Here is an 18,297-nt window from a genome sequence, read left to right as displayed (position 1 = left end):
GCTGGAGTTCTGCGCGCACTATTTATACTAGGTGAGGGGGGCGTGGCCAGCCGAGATGGGCGTATCTCGTGGCTCCCTCGTTGTTGTTGATGGCGGTCGCGAGTCAGTTTTGAGCCTGAAACAGCAATAGATCCGCTGTTAAGGGAAGTGCAAAGTGGTGCCAGGAATTACAGTGCAGTTTTAAAAACAGGGTATCACAATATCACACAAGTTTTAAAAATAGGTTTGCGCTGTCGCGCTCCCGGCTTCCGCCTCAGGAGCTTCTTGTCAGTGTCGCGCTGGAGTTCTGCGCACACTATTTATACTAGGTGAGGGGGGCGTGGCCAGCCGAGATGGGCGTATCTCGTGGCTCCCTCGTTGTTGTTGATGGCGGTCGCGAGTAAGTTTTGAGCCTGAAACAGCGATAGATCCGCTGTTCAGGGAAGTGCAAAGTGGTGCCAGGAATTACAGTGCAGTTTTAAAAACAGGGTATCACAATATCACACAAGTTTTAAAAATAGGTTTGCGCTGTCGCGCTCCCGGCTTCCGCCTCAGGAGCTTCTTGTCATTATTTAAGAGACTATCAAGACAGCAGATAGAAATAAAAAGTTAAAAGACCTGGGGAGCACTCATTACTGGTCCATATAATGTCTACAGTTGACAATTGCTTTTAAAAAACCCACAATAAAAAATAAGCAGTCCTCTTTCAAAAGTTGGAGATAAAACAATGCTGGTCGAACCTGCCTAAAATTAAGTTTTTTTAAAAGAGGAACCAGATAGTGTCTACGCTGAAATTCATACATGTTGCAAAAGAACATAAAATGCAGCATATCCTGCGGACACTCTCCGTCGCAGCCGCAGGGAGGTTCCACTTTACTTACAGTAAAACTTTTGGGTCTGGCAAGCAAAAGATGAAAAAGGTTCAATCGAAACCTGGTTAGAAGGAATTTTTCGTGCGTGGACAGTGACCCCATAAGATAAGGCTCTGTTCTCGGGGTTGTTTTTAGCATTATGTACGTCCACACACTTGGTTTCTGTACCTCCTTTGCCTCTCTATCCAGATTCCTACCTGCCAAAAAGGCGGTTTTAATTTCATCCACATCTCTCTTGTTAATGCATTCAGGATTAGAGAATATATCCCCCTGCCCTAACCTGCTGAAGTTTTCCTTGACATACCTCAGCCACGGGATGCGAGCTGAGTTGCCAAGTGACATACAATCTTTTATGATCGTATGGGTCAGGGGGAGGTCAGGGTTCAGCCAGCACTTTAATCAATAGGTCAGTGGGCGCAGGGAGAGTGCATCATTTATGTACGGGACCCTAATAATAATAATAATAGGGACATTTATAAAGCGCTGAGTTACGCGCACCGGCGTGTCTACGCGCTGAGAAGTGGGAGAAGCGGCAAACAGGGAACACAGCTGCCGAGCAGGCAGTTATTTAGCATAGAGGTGGGTTTTTAATTTCGCTCGAAACCTCGCTTCTTCAGGTTCCAGGCGCAAGTCCACTGGGAGTTTATTCCAGTAGTTTGCCGCTAGACACCTAAAGGATCTGCCTCCCATGCGCGCTTTCTTCACCCTGGGGATCCTCAGCAGACCCCCACCAGCGGATCTGAGCGCTCGAGCAGGTTCGTAGACTTCAATCAGTCTCCTCAATGGTCGAGGTGCCCTGCCATTCAGGATCCGGTGACAAGTGCAGAGGGCTTTATATTCGACTCTGCTCCTCACAGGGAGCCAGTGTAACTTCTGCAGGGCCACCTTCGAAGGCGCCCTTTTAGGCAGCCTGAGGATCAGACGCGCTGCCGCATTTTGCAGCACTTGAAGGCGGGCCATGCTTTTCTCTGGTACCCCCAGGTACAGCAGGTTCCCGTAATCCATCCTGGCGGTCACCAAAGCATGTACCAGGGTTTGACGAGCTTCCATTGGCAGTAGGTCCAAGACTTTCCTCAATCTTTTCAGTACCCCAAAGCACACTCCGACCACCCGGTTGATCTGGGGCCCGAAAGTAAGACCCGCATCAAACCATACCCCAAGGTTTTTTGCCTCCTGGCAGGGGGTGGGAGTTGGTCCTAAATAGGATGGCCACCATGCCGACGACCAAGCAGACTGGGCTCTCCCTACCACCAACACCTCTGTCTTGTTGCCATTAAGTTTCAAACAATTGATGGCCATCCAATCGGCAAGTTCTTTCATGCACGACCGGAAGCCATCTGCAGCAAGACAGGGCGCGTGCGACAGGGAGATGACCAGTTGCGTATCATCGGCATACGATACCAATTGGAGGCCATGGCTCTCCACAATGGAGGCTACAGGCGCTACATACAAATTAAAAAGGGTCGGGCTCAGGGACGAGCCCCGAGGCACGCCTTGGCCCAAAAGTACCCCCTTAGAATAGCAGTCGCCTTGCCTCACTTGAAAGCTTCTCCCCGTAAGGAAGGCCTGGATCCACCTCAGCGCAGTGTTAGCGATGCCACCTCTGTTCAGACACTGTAGCAAGGTGGTATGTGCTACAGTGTCGAACGCCGCGCTGAGGTCTAGCAGGATCAGGGCCATAGTTTGCCCTTCATCTACGCCCTGTCTCAGATGTTCTGTGGCCATAAGAAGGGCGGACTCAGTAGAGTGGCGCGGTCTAAAGCCAAACTGCGTGGCGTGGAGCAATCCCGCCTCCTCCACATGTTTCATAATTTGGGTGTTTACCACCTTCTCCGCCACTTTGGACAGAAAAGGCAGGAGTGAGATGGGCCTCAGATTTTCTAACACCTCAAAGCCAATGTGGGATTTCTTCCGGAGAGGGAGCACCACTGCCTGTTTCCACCCCTCAGGTAACATGCCCGACTTGAAGGAGGTATCCAGGACATGCCTTATGTAGGGCTCCAGTACTTCCAGGCTGTCCCTCAAACTTTTAGGGGACACCGGGTCCAAAGGGGTGCCCGATTTAACAGAGAGGCATACCCTGACTAGCTCTTCAGGAGGGGGGGTACTAAAGTTTGTGAGAGACCCCGCAGTCTCCGTGCCCTCCGATGTTACCTCAAACTCAACCCCTGTAGGGGGAGGGTTAGGAAAGGTCGAGTACATTTTCTCGACTTTAGTGGAGAAGTATTCGGCGATACGATCGCATGTTTCCGTCGAACAACTCTCCGGGTCTGCAGATGAGTCTATAGTAGTCAAAGACTTATAGATGCCGAAGAGTTCTTTGACCAAATTTTTTGCCCCTAAAATTTGTCCTACATAAAAGGCTGCCTTTGACTTTTTAATCAGCCTGTGATGAAGCCGCCTTTTTTCTAAAAACAGTTCCCTGGCCTGAGTATCGTCTGACACCCTCCAAGGTCTTTCGGCTCGCTTACATTCCGCCTTTGTTCGCCTCAGCTCTCCACTGAACCATGGGGCTGATCTTTCCTTGCGGCCGCATGCGGATGTACGGCAGAGTGGAGCGGTCTGGTCAAGCGCTTCTGTAATGCGCTTATTCAGGTTAGAAACCGCCGTTTCTATATCCTCACCTCCAGGCTGGCCGTCCCTAATCAGAGCTTGATTAATTCCTCGTGGACCGCTAAATTAGACGTGGCACGTGGAACACACAAAAGCCGTTTTAGGAAATCATTTTCCGTTGTTTGAAGGGATTCTCCCACGATGTATCCCCAGATTTCACTGCCATTTGAAGCGATGGCCAGGCTTTTAGCCTGGTACACTTGCAGCATCGCTCCAGTGGGTTTCTTCCCCAATTTGGAAGCAAAATGAGAAATCGCTGCATTCACCCTATGAACATCCCCTTTTTTCCCCTAGAAGTGGACCCCAATTGAGCTTATTTTCGAAGAGGACCCCAGGTATGAAAACACATTTGTGTGGGAAATTATAGTCTCCCACTCTAAAGTGAAAATTCTTCTTTGCCGGCTGCCCCACTTGCATGATGTACAATTTGGTGTTATTAATTGCCAGATCCCTATCTGACATGAAGCCTGAAATGGCAGTTAAAAGTGATAGTAAACCCCTTTCTGTCCTGGATATGAGGACAGCATAGTTCGCATGTAGCAGGACGGGAATTCCTCGCCTTCCTACCCTAGGACTGTCAGCCCCCAGATGCCTGTAAAACGCTATCCAATTTGTTAATATACAAATAAAATAAAAAGGGAGCCAATATACAGCCTTGCCGGACTCCCTTCTTAATGTTAAAATCCCTCGTGACACGAAGGTCTTGCGAGAACCTAACATTGGCTTTGGTTAACTTGTGTAAATCCTCTAAAAAGTTTACAATACTGGTCTCCACACCCATTGCCCTCATGGACTGCCATAGCTTATTCGTATTGACGCAGTCAAAAGCCGATGACAGGTCCATGAAGGCAAGATGAATGGTCCCAGGGCGAGTGACGGTATTTTTGCTCGGTATCAAACGAAGGTTAAGACTCTGGGTAACTGGGGACTGTCCCTGTCGAAACCCATACTGAGCTTCCGACAGTATCATGTTCTCCTCTGCCCAGGATGATAGTCTTTGAAGGAGGACCCTACCCACCACGTTTACCACTGAATCTATAAGAGATATAGATCTATAGCAGTTGGGACTGCCTCTGTCTCCTTTTTTAAAAACAGGGACTATGGTGGAGGTGGCCCAAGACTGAGGGCATCCATACTGTGCCGCCGCGTTAAAAATGGACTCCAGTATCGGCAGCCAGAAGGTGGGGTCTGACTTAATGAGATCTGGGGGGATCCCGTCAGGGCCTGGTGCTTTTCCAGTAGTTAAGCCAGTTATACCTTCCAGGATCTCACCCCTCTCAAATCTTAAAGCCAACTCCTGAGTACCGTACGAGGTTCCTTGCTTTTGCGCTGAGGGACAATCAAACATAAGTTCAAAGTGTGATTCCTACTCCTCCTCTGTTATGTGACAATCAAGGCCTCCCCCCCTTCCTGGGCAAACAGTGGTTTATTTACCGCACTCCAGAACTTCGAGCTATTTCTAAGTGTGCCGGGGTCTAGTAACTCCCATCAAGATTCGTCCTTCAGTGATCCCCTTCGTACCGCAAGGGCCAACTTGTATTCCCTGCGGCAAGCAGAGACAACAGCTTGCACTCTCGGTTTTGGTGCCAAAGCTTCCCTAAGCTTCCTAGCTGCTTTGCAGCAGTGGGTATCAAACCATCTGGGGCCAACCAGGGTTTCACCTTGTGCTGGGTAAGATAACAGTCCTGCAACCTTTTCTGATATGGATATAAAGGAGTCCAAACCCCCTTTGGTGAGGACCGTACTGCTGTGCAGAGAGATAATTCATCAGCACATACAATTTTAATTCTATCAAAAATTATTTCTGGGGTCACCTGCGACCACTGCAATCTGCGCATTCCATCAGTTGGTCGCAGTGAACCCAGTTTTGGTGCAACCCCTGTTTGTTCAGCAAGAGAGCTTGTCACATAAAGTGTTATGGGGTTGTGATCGCTAAATTCACTCTCTGGAATTTTAAAGGAGCTTACTAAAGATTGTAGGGAAGATGAAATTAAGACATAGTCAATAAATGACCCCTTGCAGTGTCCCTTAAATGTTGGTACGGTAATAATAGTGCGAGGGTCCATTAAAACCATTGTTGCCATCAGGTGTAATTCATTAATCAAAGCTTTTAATAACTCCCCTTCAGCCGTGTGTTCAAAGTGGAAACGAGGCATGCAAGGACAACCCATGTCAGATATCCAAGACAATAGCGGCTCACCACAGGGTTGTATATTAAAATCCCCGGCAACCACAAGGCTCTGTAAACTTTGGCTCAGGAATTGGGTTATAGTTTCGCTAAGGGCGGTTACATTACTGAACTCATGCGGGGAAGCAACAGAGATATAAAAGTTAACCAATCCCCATCTAATACCCCCCTTTTGTATCGTTAGTGCTTGGATTCCTGGGTGTGTAATTGGTAGTGCCTGCACTTTGCATGCAATTTTCGCGGAGATGTAGATAACCAAACCACCCATTGGTCTCCCCCTTAAAGAGGGTTTAGCTGGGACAAAAAAGGCTGTAATGCCTTCCAGGAAGAGGTCACAATCTACTGACCACGTTTCCTGTAAACAGATTACCAAAAATTGCTTAACGTAAACTATCCAACTAGGATCCTGAAGCCTAACAGCCAAACCCGCTATGTTCCAGGATAAAACATTGTTTGAACACCTCCTTGGCAGCCCAGCCGCTATAACCCTGAGATCCTGGGGTGCAGCGACTGGCTCCGGCCCAGCAGAGACAGGGCACGCAGTCAATCACATTCCTCCATACCAGTCAAAGTGTTGAATCTGTTATTTAGGGTTAGTCTATGGTCACTTCCAAGTTCCAAGGTGCCTGTCCATCAATGGTTGGAGTTGAACTGGGAGGATACGTTGGTGAGTACGTTCAGATCTTATTCTAGCATCTCCCAAATGCTGTCCTCCATAAGCTACTTCCACCGTATCCATGCGAGTAGGCGGCCTATAGAAGAAACCCAGAGGTAAAATTCTAATTGCAGAACTCACTAATGGGGAGAGACTGTAATCCCTTGAAAAAATACGACCAGAAGTATGGGGGCTATCAAAATTAATAATGATACAATCACCAGTCCCTTGTTTGCGTGAATTCCCGATACAGTTCACCCTGCGTGCCATGACTATATTGTTGGATATATTCGCACCAGCTATAGTGTTCTGTGCAAACCAGTGTCTTATTTTATTTAATAGCTGCCCGTAATTTTCACTTTTCCCTGGGGTAAGGGCAGGAACATACTCCAGAATTGCTACATAGGGGGTGGATTCAAGGGGAGGTCAATAGTAGGGAGACTAGCTAGCTGGAGAGACTTCACCTCAGGACTCTTGTCCTTCTGCACCCTATAAGGTCCTGTGCTGAGAGATGTCCCCTGTCTAGAGTCTAAGGGTTTGGTGTTTACTAACTTGTGACTGCCTAAACAGCTTTTTTCTGGTGACCTGCTATTAAAAGTTAAACTCGCAGCAGCGGCTCCCCATCTCTGTCCAGCCCCTCTGTAACTCTTTCAAAAGTAAGTTGAGTATTGGGCTTCTTTCGGTTTGCAATTACACTATCCTGGGTAATATTTGCCACCAATGTTTCTAAATTAGACAGCCTGGTTTCGATCGTACCTATTTTTTGAAATATGGGTTCAATTAGGGTAGTCAGCATGGTTTCTAGCCTCCCCCAGTATTCCCCTCTAGACAACCCACAGATGGAATCCTTGTCCAGGTGTGAATTTGGGTAGTTGAGTTTGCAACGTTAACATCACCCATTTATTTATTTATTTATTTATTTGGCGATTTTTAGAGCGCGCAAATACCCAAGGGTGTCTCGGCGCTATAGTTGCAGAACTCTCAAGTGGATAGGAGAGAATTAGGCTGGGAACAACCAAGTTTTCAGTTTTTTTCTGAAATTAAGCAGAGTCGGAGCAGATTTGATGTGGAGGGGGAGCGTGTTCCACAATTTGGCTGTGGCAACAGAAAAAAGTTTGTCGCCCCAGTTAGCCCTTCTTGTACGAGGGACTCTTAGTAAGTGAGCTGAGGATGAACGTAATGTTCTTGGGTGTTCGAGCGGGCGGAAGGCTTGTCTTAAGAATAGAGGGCCGTGGTTGTGGATAGCTTAATATGCTATGCATAAAGCTTTGAATTTAATACGACTCCTCACCGGCAGCCAATGTAGCTGTCGGATGTAGGGGGAGACAGATGCAAATTTGGGGATGGATAACAGGGTTCTGGCTGCTGCATTTTGCACTGTCTGTAGTTTGTTAAGGACCTTTTGTTGTGCATTTAGTAGCAAGGCATTGCAGTAGTCTGTTTTGGAGAAGACTAATGTGCTGACTAAGGTTTTGCCTGCGGATGGAGGTAGGTAAGGGATTAGCTTTTTGATAAATGCTCCATAAATGGAGCATTTACTCTATTCCTCCCTGAACTGCCCTTCACAGGTTTCTTCATCTGCCTAGTCCCCCGGTTTTTCTAGATGACCGTTAGGGGATTGGTAGGGCGGGTGGGCTTTGCATTTGCTTTTTGCGCTCTTGTTCTTAATTTTTGTTGGGCTGGGCTTGATTCCTGCTCCATAATTACAGAGGGGACTGTTTCATTGAGCTGTGTTACATCTGCTATTGTTGATTGACTACCCTTTTCTATTGGCATCTCCTAGTTTGGGGCAAACGGGACATCAGGAATAGCAGGAGTGAGGGAAAGCCTACCATGTTGAATAGAGGGCTCCAAAGATAACCTGTGATCCGTTAACAAAATTTAGTTATTGAGGATAGATTCTGCCCTTGTTAAGAAGGCATCTAAAGTTCCAACTACTCCTTTCACCACAGTCATTTTCCGCCTACTCATTTTTAACAAAAGTTGCTCAAACAATTAGAAAGCACCAAGTCTTAACACTAGACTAATGAAAATTAGCAATCGGCAATTAAAATATCTAGTACACTGGTAATATGTATGCATAACAGAACATAGGGATAATAAAACAAAAAGATAGCTCCTAGGTCTGAGAACAAGACGCATTTTCCCAAAGTCAATGTGCCCACAGTACTGGAATGTGCATAAACTCGTTCACTCCTTCGTCTGATAGGCGACACACGGGCGAACCTGAGAGAGTTCCTTCAAAAACAGTACCTGCAACAGGATCAGCTTCAAGACAGAAGAAGAAAGGGGGTGGCCCAGCCCTGCCTCTGCCTGGCTCGGACAGGCGCTGACGGCCCCGCCCTTGGCCCCCTTATGAGCACCTCCTGGTGCTCACACTCGCGGTACGCAGCATGATTGCCGCATGGAAGGCTGGGGGATGTAGTCCCCTGGCGTCCAGAGGTGATGGCAGCGCTCAAGTCAGGGCAGCGTCCGGTGGCAGGTATCGGCAGCGGTTGCCACAGCAAAAGTATGAGGCACGAAAAATACCCTTATGAGCACCTCCTGGTGCTCACACTCGCGGTGCGGAAAGAGACTGCCGCGTGGGATGCTGGGGGATGTAGTCCCCTGGTGTCCAGATGGTGATGGCGGCGCTCAAGTCAGGGCAGCGTCCGGTGGCAGGTATCGGCATCGGTGGCCACAGCAAAGATATGCGGCACGGAAAAAAGGGCACACATATTCTTTCAGCCTAGCCCTGGTTGCTAGACTACCTGTAGGGTGTAATCAGTACTTTGTGTTGGTCAGGCTACTACCCTTTGAAGTGTAAGTGTGGGCTCCTTCCTCCCTTCTGCCCAGGAAGGGCCATCGGAAGACAGAGGTATGTAGAAGGGTGCTCAGCCTTTCAGATGGTGGAAATGCACAAAGGGGAACTGTCGCCCAGCCTAGAAGTAATGAGTGCAGAGAAATGTTCACTTTCTAAAAGAGGCATTTCTAAAATAGTAATGCTAAATTTGACCTTACCAGTATTTATCATTACAACTCCAGAGATATGACACATGAAAAAGCTACTCCTCTCTGATCAGGAATTACAGCTTCAAAGTGTATTAAGTAATTCCCAATGCTGACGTATGAGAGGGGTAGGACTCACAGAAGTTTAAAACGAAATAGGCTGTTTATCAGTACCAGGACATGCAAAACATAAAAGTGCATGTCCTACCTTTTACTTACATGGCACCCTGCTCTTAGGGTTACCTAGGATCTCCCTTAAAGGTGACTTATATGTAATTAAAGTGGAGTTTAAGGCTTGGCAGGTTGTTTTAAATTCCAAATTGTACTGCACCCACAAACCGTGCAATGGCAGACCTGAGACATGGCTCCTTAGGTGGGTCGCATAATAAATGCGTCTAGCATTTAATTTACAGTCCCTGGGCACATATAGTGCACTTTAATAGGGACTTTTATGGAAATTAAACATGTCAATTAGGTATGAGCCAATGTTACCATGATTTAGGGAGAGAGCAGATGCACTTTAGCACTGATTAGCAGTGGTAACGTGGTCAGAGTCCTAAAGCCAGCAAAAACAAGACCAGAAACATAGGATGATGAAAGGAAACAGTTTTGGGTGACCTTTCAGTGAGGGCCATTTCCAACAAAAGTGTTCCATGAAGGAAGCAAAAAGCCTGACAAGGTAATTAGGGTAGAACAAGTGTCGGCATCACAGAAGCACAATCAAGAGTCTTCAGGGGGTCGGAATAAGTGTCAGCCTAAGCAACCGTTAGGATAGAATACAAGGAAAGCATAGAGCTCTTAACCTCTCAAACTTTGTTCAAAAGCAGTGGGTAATCATGGAAGGGGTCTGCAAAGAAAAGGCTGCATAGGGGCTTAGGAAAGGAGTCCACAAAGAGTCTGGGTGAAAGTTCTGCAGAGTTCCAAGAAGAGATTCTGAAGTCAGCCAGGCTAAACAGCATGTCATATCCATAAAGACCATAGGTAACACCAACTTGGTTACATTATCATAAACAATCTATTGAGCATGGTATTCAAATGTTGCAGACTGCAACATTTGCAAGTTGTCCCACAGTAGACATGGGGACGACATCTCCTTCTCACACCCAGATCAGGGAAGAATAGTCCTGTCATAAGCATTCTAGTTCTTGTGTACTCTTGTCAAGGTCTGCTTCTCAGAATACCTATCTATCTCTAATACAGAAATGTATCTATTCTAAACTAACAATGCATGTGAAAGCCTGAACTAAATTACAGATTTTGTGAAATACTGCATAGTAAAATACAGGCCTACAGAATAATGTCAATGTAACCGTTAAATTCAATGGTGCACATTTAATGGACATGTGCAAATTTAAACATATGTGAGCATACATTCTATATTACTTTTAGTTTATTCAGCATAAACATACAGGAATTACTCAAATTGTTCAACGGTAAGTATGACTAAGAACTACATTTGAAAGAACATACATGTAACATGAATGCACATATTGCATCATTTTTATCTTTTAGCTTGCAACAACATTCTATGCATATAATGATGGTTAGGAACAAAAATTTAAGTTTTAACTGTTACTCAGACAATATAGCACACATTTAGGAATAATGAGCTGTATATTAGCAATGAAGCACAATAGCGTGAAGAGGAAAATTGTTTTCATTACGCAAATGATTGCCATCTGTGAGTCCTACCCTTGCCTGGGGTACCCCCTCCAGCACTGAGCCTCTGCAGTGAGTTCTGCAACTGATTACTTTGAAAACGGATGCTTTGCCTCGATTGCATGAGAAATTACGCTGCAGCGCCCTTCGACGCAGCTGCTGTTTGACAACATTGGATCCACAGCCTGTGTGCCTCGACGATGATGCGTTGCCTGTATTTCAACGAAGCCTGATGATGACGCAGTGATCGGACTACATAGAAAAGATCTATGCATCGTGCCCTCGACTTCAGCGCTTTGCTCCGTAAGAGGTACTCTTTCTACAGCTCCTTGCAAGGGTTCTGTAGCCGGCTTGCCCTCTATCGCAGTTAGCCTGAACTTTGGATTTATGCTGGCCCCTTGCAACCTGAAATAATCTTTTGACTGCTAGTGATGTCTCACTGTTTCTCATTTAATCTTTAAAATTTAATATCTCAGGGGCATGGCTTGGCGCCCGACGGGAATGGCGCCCGAGTGAAGCTCCTCGGTCTGACCGGGCGACGGCCACCTTCTCGTGCTGTTCCGGCGCTAATTTTGGGATGTGAGGATGTCGGAACTACCACTCCTCTTCCTCTTACCTTCGGGGTTCTGCTTGACAGCGGCATATCGATTTTATGGACTATGTGAGTTCCTCTTCAATGTCGCTGCCTTGCGACCGCCATTTTGTTTTTCAAGTCGCGCTATGATGCCGACATTCAATGCTTCTTTTGGAAGATTGTGGCTCTTTTTCTTGTACTTTTATCATCTTTCCTGGTGTCGGAGGCTAACATACCTTCTCCACATGTTTCAAAGATTTTTATTGTGCCTGTTCTGACTGACCTCATCTCGACGGCCATTTTGTATTTACTAACTTCTCTGACATTTTTGGTCTCGCTCCTATAGCCCTTCTTTATGGGCAGGTCCAAAGGCTCCTTATCTACGAAAACACCAGCAAAACATATTTTTATAAAGAACTCGAAGCTGTTCTCCGAGTTCTCTCGTTTGCAAGACTCTCTGCCTCTTCCTCCAGCGGATAACATGGCAGCTTCTGATCCTGCCGTGGCTCCTTCTGGAAAATCTTTCTCCAAGCGCCTCAAGCATAACCCTCCGTCACCGCCTAAATCATCTTCACCCGTCTCAATGGAGATATTACTAGAGGAAATTCGAGCTTTGCGCCCTTTTATGGAAGACACAAACGCTAAACTTCAAGTCCGCACTGACTCTTGGTCACTACTAGACAGCAGAGTTACCGCTGTGGAACAATCGCTCTCTTCAATTACGGATGACTGTGCAAAAATATCTCCTCTTCACTCTCAAGTCTCTGTTCTTCAACGTCAAGTGGAGGAGCTTGAAAACCGCAACAGACGCAATAATCTCCGTATTTATGGGCTTGAAGAAGGACAGGAGGGGTCCGACCCCCTCACTTTCTTTAAATCCTTTATCCCCAAAGTCCTTCACATGCCAGAGGACACCATGCTTAATATTCAAAGAGTGCACAGATTGGACTGCCCTTCCTCATTTGCCTCCCCCTCACAGAAGCCTAGAGGGGTAATCCTATATTTCTTGGAGTATACGGACTTGTTGAAGGTTCTTTCTGCAGCTAAATCTTCTCAACGAGTCACTTGGTCCGGATCTAATTTGTTCTTTGCCCAGGATTACGCCAAGGCTACTGCAAACAGAAGGAAGGCCTTCCTAAACATGAGACCTGCTCTTCGTGCTATGGGCGCTCGATATGGACTCTTCCACCCGTGCCTCCTTAAGGTCACCTACAACAACAGAACAACGACCTATGAGGACCTGCTCCGTCTTCAAATTTTCATCAACTCCCATCATTTTGATCCCATGGAATCCTCCTCATCGAATGTTGGCTGATTATTTGTCTTTCCTTTGGTTGTTTGACTTCCCACTTTTGTCTGTTGGTTGGTTGAGCTGGATTTTTTTCTCTTATTTTGCTGGTTTCTATATTTACCGTGTTCTCTTGGTTTTTGTTTTTTCCCACAGTTCTTCCCTCCCTTTGACGTGATGCCTCCCAGTCATCCGTTTTGCTTAATCCCGGTTGTGCCGTCGTCCCGTTTGGTTCCTCCCCTCCCCTTGTATCCTTGAATCCTTCCTTTGTAGGTATGTTTCTGGTTCATGCATTTCTCTGGTTGTTCTTATGTGTTCTTCTCTTCTTGCTCTCTTTGTTCTCTTTTGCTCTTATCTTGCCCTTTTTCGATCTCTCTGTATCTTCTGTTTTCCCCTTACTTCTTGTTCTCTTTTTCTTCCTCATTGTTCCTTCTTTTCTCCTTCTCTTCTTCTCTCCTTTTCTCTGCTCTTCCTATTTCTTCTTTACTATTCTATTCTTCCTTTTTCTCTCTCTAACTACATTTTCTTTCAATTGCACCATGATATTGTTTTAAGCCTGTTTATTGCATTGTATGCTTTTTGTATAAAATTTACATTTTTATTGTGTTACATTCAGAGTTACCTCATGGAACGTTAAAGGTTTGAATAGTCCCATTAAACGACAACGAGTACTATCTCACTTGGCTAGATTAAAATCTGACATTGCCATGCTACAAGAGACCCATCTTAATGAGGCTGAAGCTTCTAAATTAAATCGGCTTTGGGTCGGTCATGTTTTCTCCTCCCCAGCTTTAGGAAAAAAGAATGGTGTTGTTATTTTAGTCCACAAAACGTTTAATGTTTCTGTTACCCATCAAGAAATTGACTCTGATGGTCTCTGGGTGATCTTAAAATTGTCAGTTGATAATGTACCTATTGTTATTTTCAATGTATATGCTCCAGTATCTGTTGAGACTACCTTCTGGCCTCTTATTTCGGACAAATTAATTTCCCTGGATGACAATTATATCATTTTTGGTGGTGACTGCAATCAAGTTCATGATCCCTTCCTTGATAGGCACTCCCCTGTTACTTTTATTAGGTCCAAGATGCATACTCAATTTACCTCTACCATAAGACGTAAATCTCTAACGGATATCTTGAGGCTTTGTCATCCGGACCTTCAGGAATACAGTTACATCTCTCCTCCCCATAAAACACAATCCCGTATTGACTACCTCTTTCTTAGTAAGTCCCTCACCCAATGTGTTCTTTCCTCAGAGATTTGTTCCATCCTGATATCCGATCATGCCCCTGTTATTGTTGATTTTGACCTGATCCCCTTCTCTCCCTCTTCTGGTAGATGGCGCTTTAATAATTCCCTTCTGGCTGATCCCAAATTCTCTAGCCAATTCAGTTCTTTCGTTGCTGACTTTTTCACTACTAATACTACTCCTGAATCTTCTCCGGTTATGATTTGGGATTTTTTTAAAGCTACCGCTAGGGGGTTTATAATTAATTAAGTTTCTCAGAAGAAAAAAGGTTTTGAGCAACAATCCTCTCTTCTTCTTAGAATATTCTTACTATCAATCTCCCTCTTAATCTTCTCTGAAAGACGTTATTACGGCCAAAGTTGCTTTCAATAAATCCTCTACTGATGCTGCGGCTTCCTACTTATTGAAGAGTAGTGCTCGCTATTATGGGGGTCAAAATAAAATGGGAAAACTCTTGGCTACTTATCTGAAGACTCGTCAGGATAGAACTCGGATTTCGGCGATAACGGATTTGACCGGCGCCTCCCATTTCAAAGATGCCGATATCTTACAGGAATTTGTTACTTTTTATAAACAACTTTATACTCCTGAATCCGTCCCCCTTCCTTCTGATCTGTCCTCTTACTTTCAGTCACTTGCTACTCCTCCCTCTTCCCATATCGATTTTGCCTCACTTGAATCAGATATAACTTTAGCGGAAATTTCTCATGCAGTTTCGGTCCTCAGACGTGGTAAAGCCCCTGGTCCGGATGGCTTCACTATTGAATTTTATAATCATTTTTCAAAACTTCTCCTTCCACATATGCTCCTTCTTTTTAAACATTTTATTGCTAATGGTTCTTCCCAGGGTACTTTTCAAGAGGCGATGATTTGCCTGATTTCCAAAGACAATTAGGACCCCACGTTTTGTAAGAACTATCGTCCCATTTCCCTCGTAACTACGGACTATAAGATCTTCGCAAAGTTGCTTTCTTTACGTATTGATCCCATTTTACCTGAACTTATTGACCCTGAACAATCTGGCTTCGTTAAGGGTCGTTTGTCCTCTGACAACTCTAGGGTTTTCTTTAACGTTCTTAGCAGAGCCTCTTCCTTACAATATCCATTGGCGGCCATAGCCTTAGATGCCGAGAAGGCGTTTGACAGGATTAGTTGGGATTTTATGTTCCGCGCCCTTACCTGGATTGGCTTTCCCCCTAAATTGATTTCCCTTATTTCCCTTTTGTATTTCGGTCCTAGAGCATCCGTCTTTGCCAATGGGAAAATTTCTGAATACTTCTCCCTCTCCAGAGGGGTTCGGCAGGGTTGCCTCCTATCACCCTTATTATTTATTGTAGCATTAGAGCCCTTTATGACAAAGATTCGACAGGACACTCAAATCACTGGATATAACCCAGGACCCAATCAAGTCAAACTATCTGTCTATGCGAACGATATCCTTTTCTATTGTTCCAACCCTGAATCCACTATACCCTCTTTTCTGCGTCAGGTTGACGCTTTCTCATTGGTTTCCGGCTATCGCCTTAATCGTGATAAGTGTGAAGTTTTACCCCTTAATGTCTTATGTCTTCGTCATTATTTTGACCACACTGGTTTTTCCTGGCAATCAACTAAAATCAAATATTTAGGATTATGGTTTTCCCCTTCTATTTCGGACACCTTAAAAGCCAATTTCGACTATATTATTAAAAAATTATCTGATTCTATCACTAAATGGCATCCTTTCTTCCTCTCTTGGTGGGGAAGATTAGATTCAATTAAAATGATGTTGACCCCTATCATTTTATTCTCTCTTTCGATTATACCTGTTCTAATACCTGGATATTACTTAAAGAAACTGGATTTGATTCTATCAAAGTTTCTCTGGAAGAGTAAGCCTCCACGGATTGCTTTGTCTTCCCTTAAAAAAGATAAATCTCTTGGAGGTCTTAAGTTTCCTGACTTTAAATCTTATCATCATTCTTTTATCTGTAAGCAAGCCTCCCATTGGTTGTCTACGGATACTCCTGCTCTCCCTCCGGTCTGGTTGTCCATGGAAAAATCTCTCATTTCACCATTTGATTTTTCTGAAATTTGGCTTTTTCTGCTAACGTCTCTTTTCTGCATTCTCCTATCATTGCTCATTCCAGTCACCTCTTGACTCTTTTAGTACCCTCTACGTACCCTTCTTTGTCTTCTCTATCCCAACAGCCCATTTGGCACAATAAATTACTCCAAATTAAAAATCGCTCCTTTTCCTGGAACTCCTGGAAATCCAAAAGTTTAATGTGGATTTCCCAGCGTCTCCTTGATAAGGTTCCCCTTACCTTTGCTGATCTTCAATTTCAAATTCTTCTTCCCAATAATTTTAAGAAACAATATGATCTTTTACTCCATGCACTCCTTCAATATCTTCAGTCTCTCCCTGCCTCTCCTGATTTTCCTCCCCTTTATCTGCATCTTTCCCCGCTATTGGCTTCTTCTCCTTCAGCCTCCCCCATTTACACTTCTTTGCTAACCCCCTCTGAACAACTTAAAACGAAGACTGAATTGGCTTGGGAGTAAGGCTTGGCAGTCTCTTGGCCAGTCTCTTTATGGGATAAGCTATGTGTAAAAATTCACAAAACATCACGAGCAGACAATACTACTCAGACCCTTTATTTTATTTATCAGAGGTTATTGTTTTCCCCAGCTAAATTAGCCTCCTTCTCTCCCGGCCTCTCTTCTAACTGCTGGTCCTGTTCCTCCCCGTCTGCTGACTTACTCCATATGCTATTTCATTGCCCAAACGTTGACACCTTTTGGAGTTCAATTTGGTCATGTATAAACATTATCTTCAACCTTCAGCTCCCTTTTTCCCCCTCCAGTGTCCTACTAGGTTCCCTTTCTCCGGATCTACCCCAATCCCCCACTCATTATAAGTTACTAGATCTTTTTGTAGCTGTAGCCTTCCACTTTATTACCTCCAACTGGAAGGATTCCTCAAAACTTAATTATTCTGCTTGGTGGATTGCTATTTGTTTTAACCACAGACTTGATACCAATTACGTTACCCCTATTTCCCTTGCCATTAAGAGGGATCTACTTTGGATTCCTCTTACCACTTATCTATCCTCACTCTCTCCTCCATGCCTCACGACCATTAGCATTAGTCCCACCTCTTCTGACGAAGTCCGTAAACCTCCATGAGTTTCTTTTGTTGTCTTTTTGCATACCTTTTTGTCATTTTATCTCCTAGTACATATTTATTCTTCTTAATACTTATTTTTATTGTTTTACTTATTGCATACAATGTAGTACTTGCATATGTTGTTTTACTCCATTATGTGATTTAGTTTCTCTCCTCCTTTCTTTTTTCTTGGTTTAGAGCTAAGTGTTTATTGATTCCGCCTCATTGTACTTTTGCATGATATTTTTATTGTTTTTTATATATTTCTCTATCTTTGATGCAATGCTTCTGTATGTTTTTCATGCTTAGTTTCAATAAACTTGAACTTAAAAAGAAGTAATATCTCAACTTCTTATTTGATCTTTGCTGTTTTGCTCTTGTTTTAATCAGATAAATATTCTCTATTTTACTATGCTAAACCTATGTGAAGTCTTCTTGTGGTGTTTTCATTGAGTTACTGCAATTTAAGTGTTACACAAATACTTTACACATTGCCTCTCATGTTAAGCCTGACTGCTCTGTGCTAAGCTACCAGAGGGGGAACACAGGTTAATGTAGGGTGTGTATCTGACTGCTCCCCCCCACCCCAACGCCTTGAGACCCTCACTGGTGAGTAGCGCGCTTTACAAACCCCTGATTGATTGATTGATTGAAAGTGGTGGTCCATTGTTGGACAGGGTGCAAACCTCTGCCAATTAGAGAGCCCATTTCTAATAGTAACTCATTCACTATTCCTTATTGTGCTACAGTTCAAGAACAGTAAATGTTATACATGTGTTATGACTACCCTTGAACATTCCATGGTTTGTCAGTTTAGAATGTTAAGATGCTTCTGTAAGCTCCTGACAAGAGAGCTTTGAGTTGGATAACTAAAACATTTATTTAAATAACGAAAAATGGATTTTACTATTTGTTTCCAGAGGAAGCATTTCCCCAGAGACCCTAACCTGTTTGTGATATCTTCCAATCGTGAAGATTCAGACTTATAACAATAGTTGGATGTTTTTTCATCAGACAAGGCTGTAACTTTGAGGTAACATGTTCGATCAAATGTTATGTATATAACAAACCCATGCGGCC

This window comes from Lissotriton vulgaris, chromosome 9 (genome assembly GCF_964263255.1).
Source record: "Lissotriton vulgaris chromosome 9, aLisVul1.2, whole genome shotgun sequence".
Taxonomy (NCBI): Eukaryota; Metazoa; Chordata; class Amphibia; order Caudata; family Salamandridae; genus Lissotriton; species Lissotriton vulgaris.
This window is presented reverse-complemented; position numbering follows the sequence as displayed.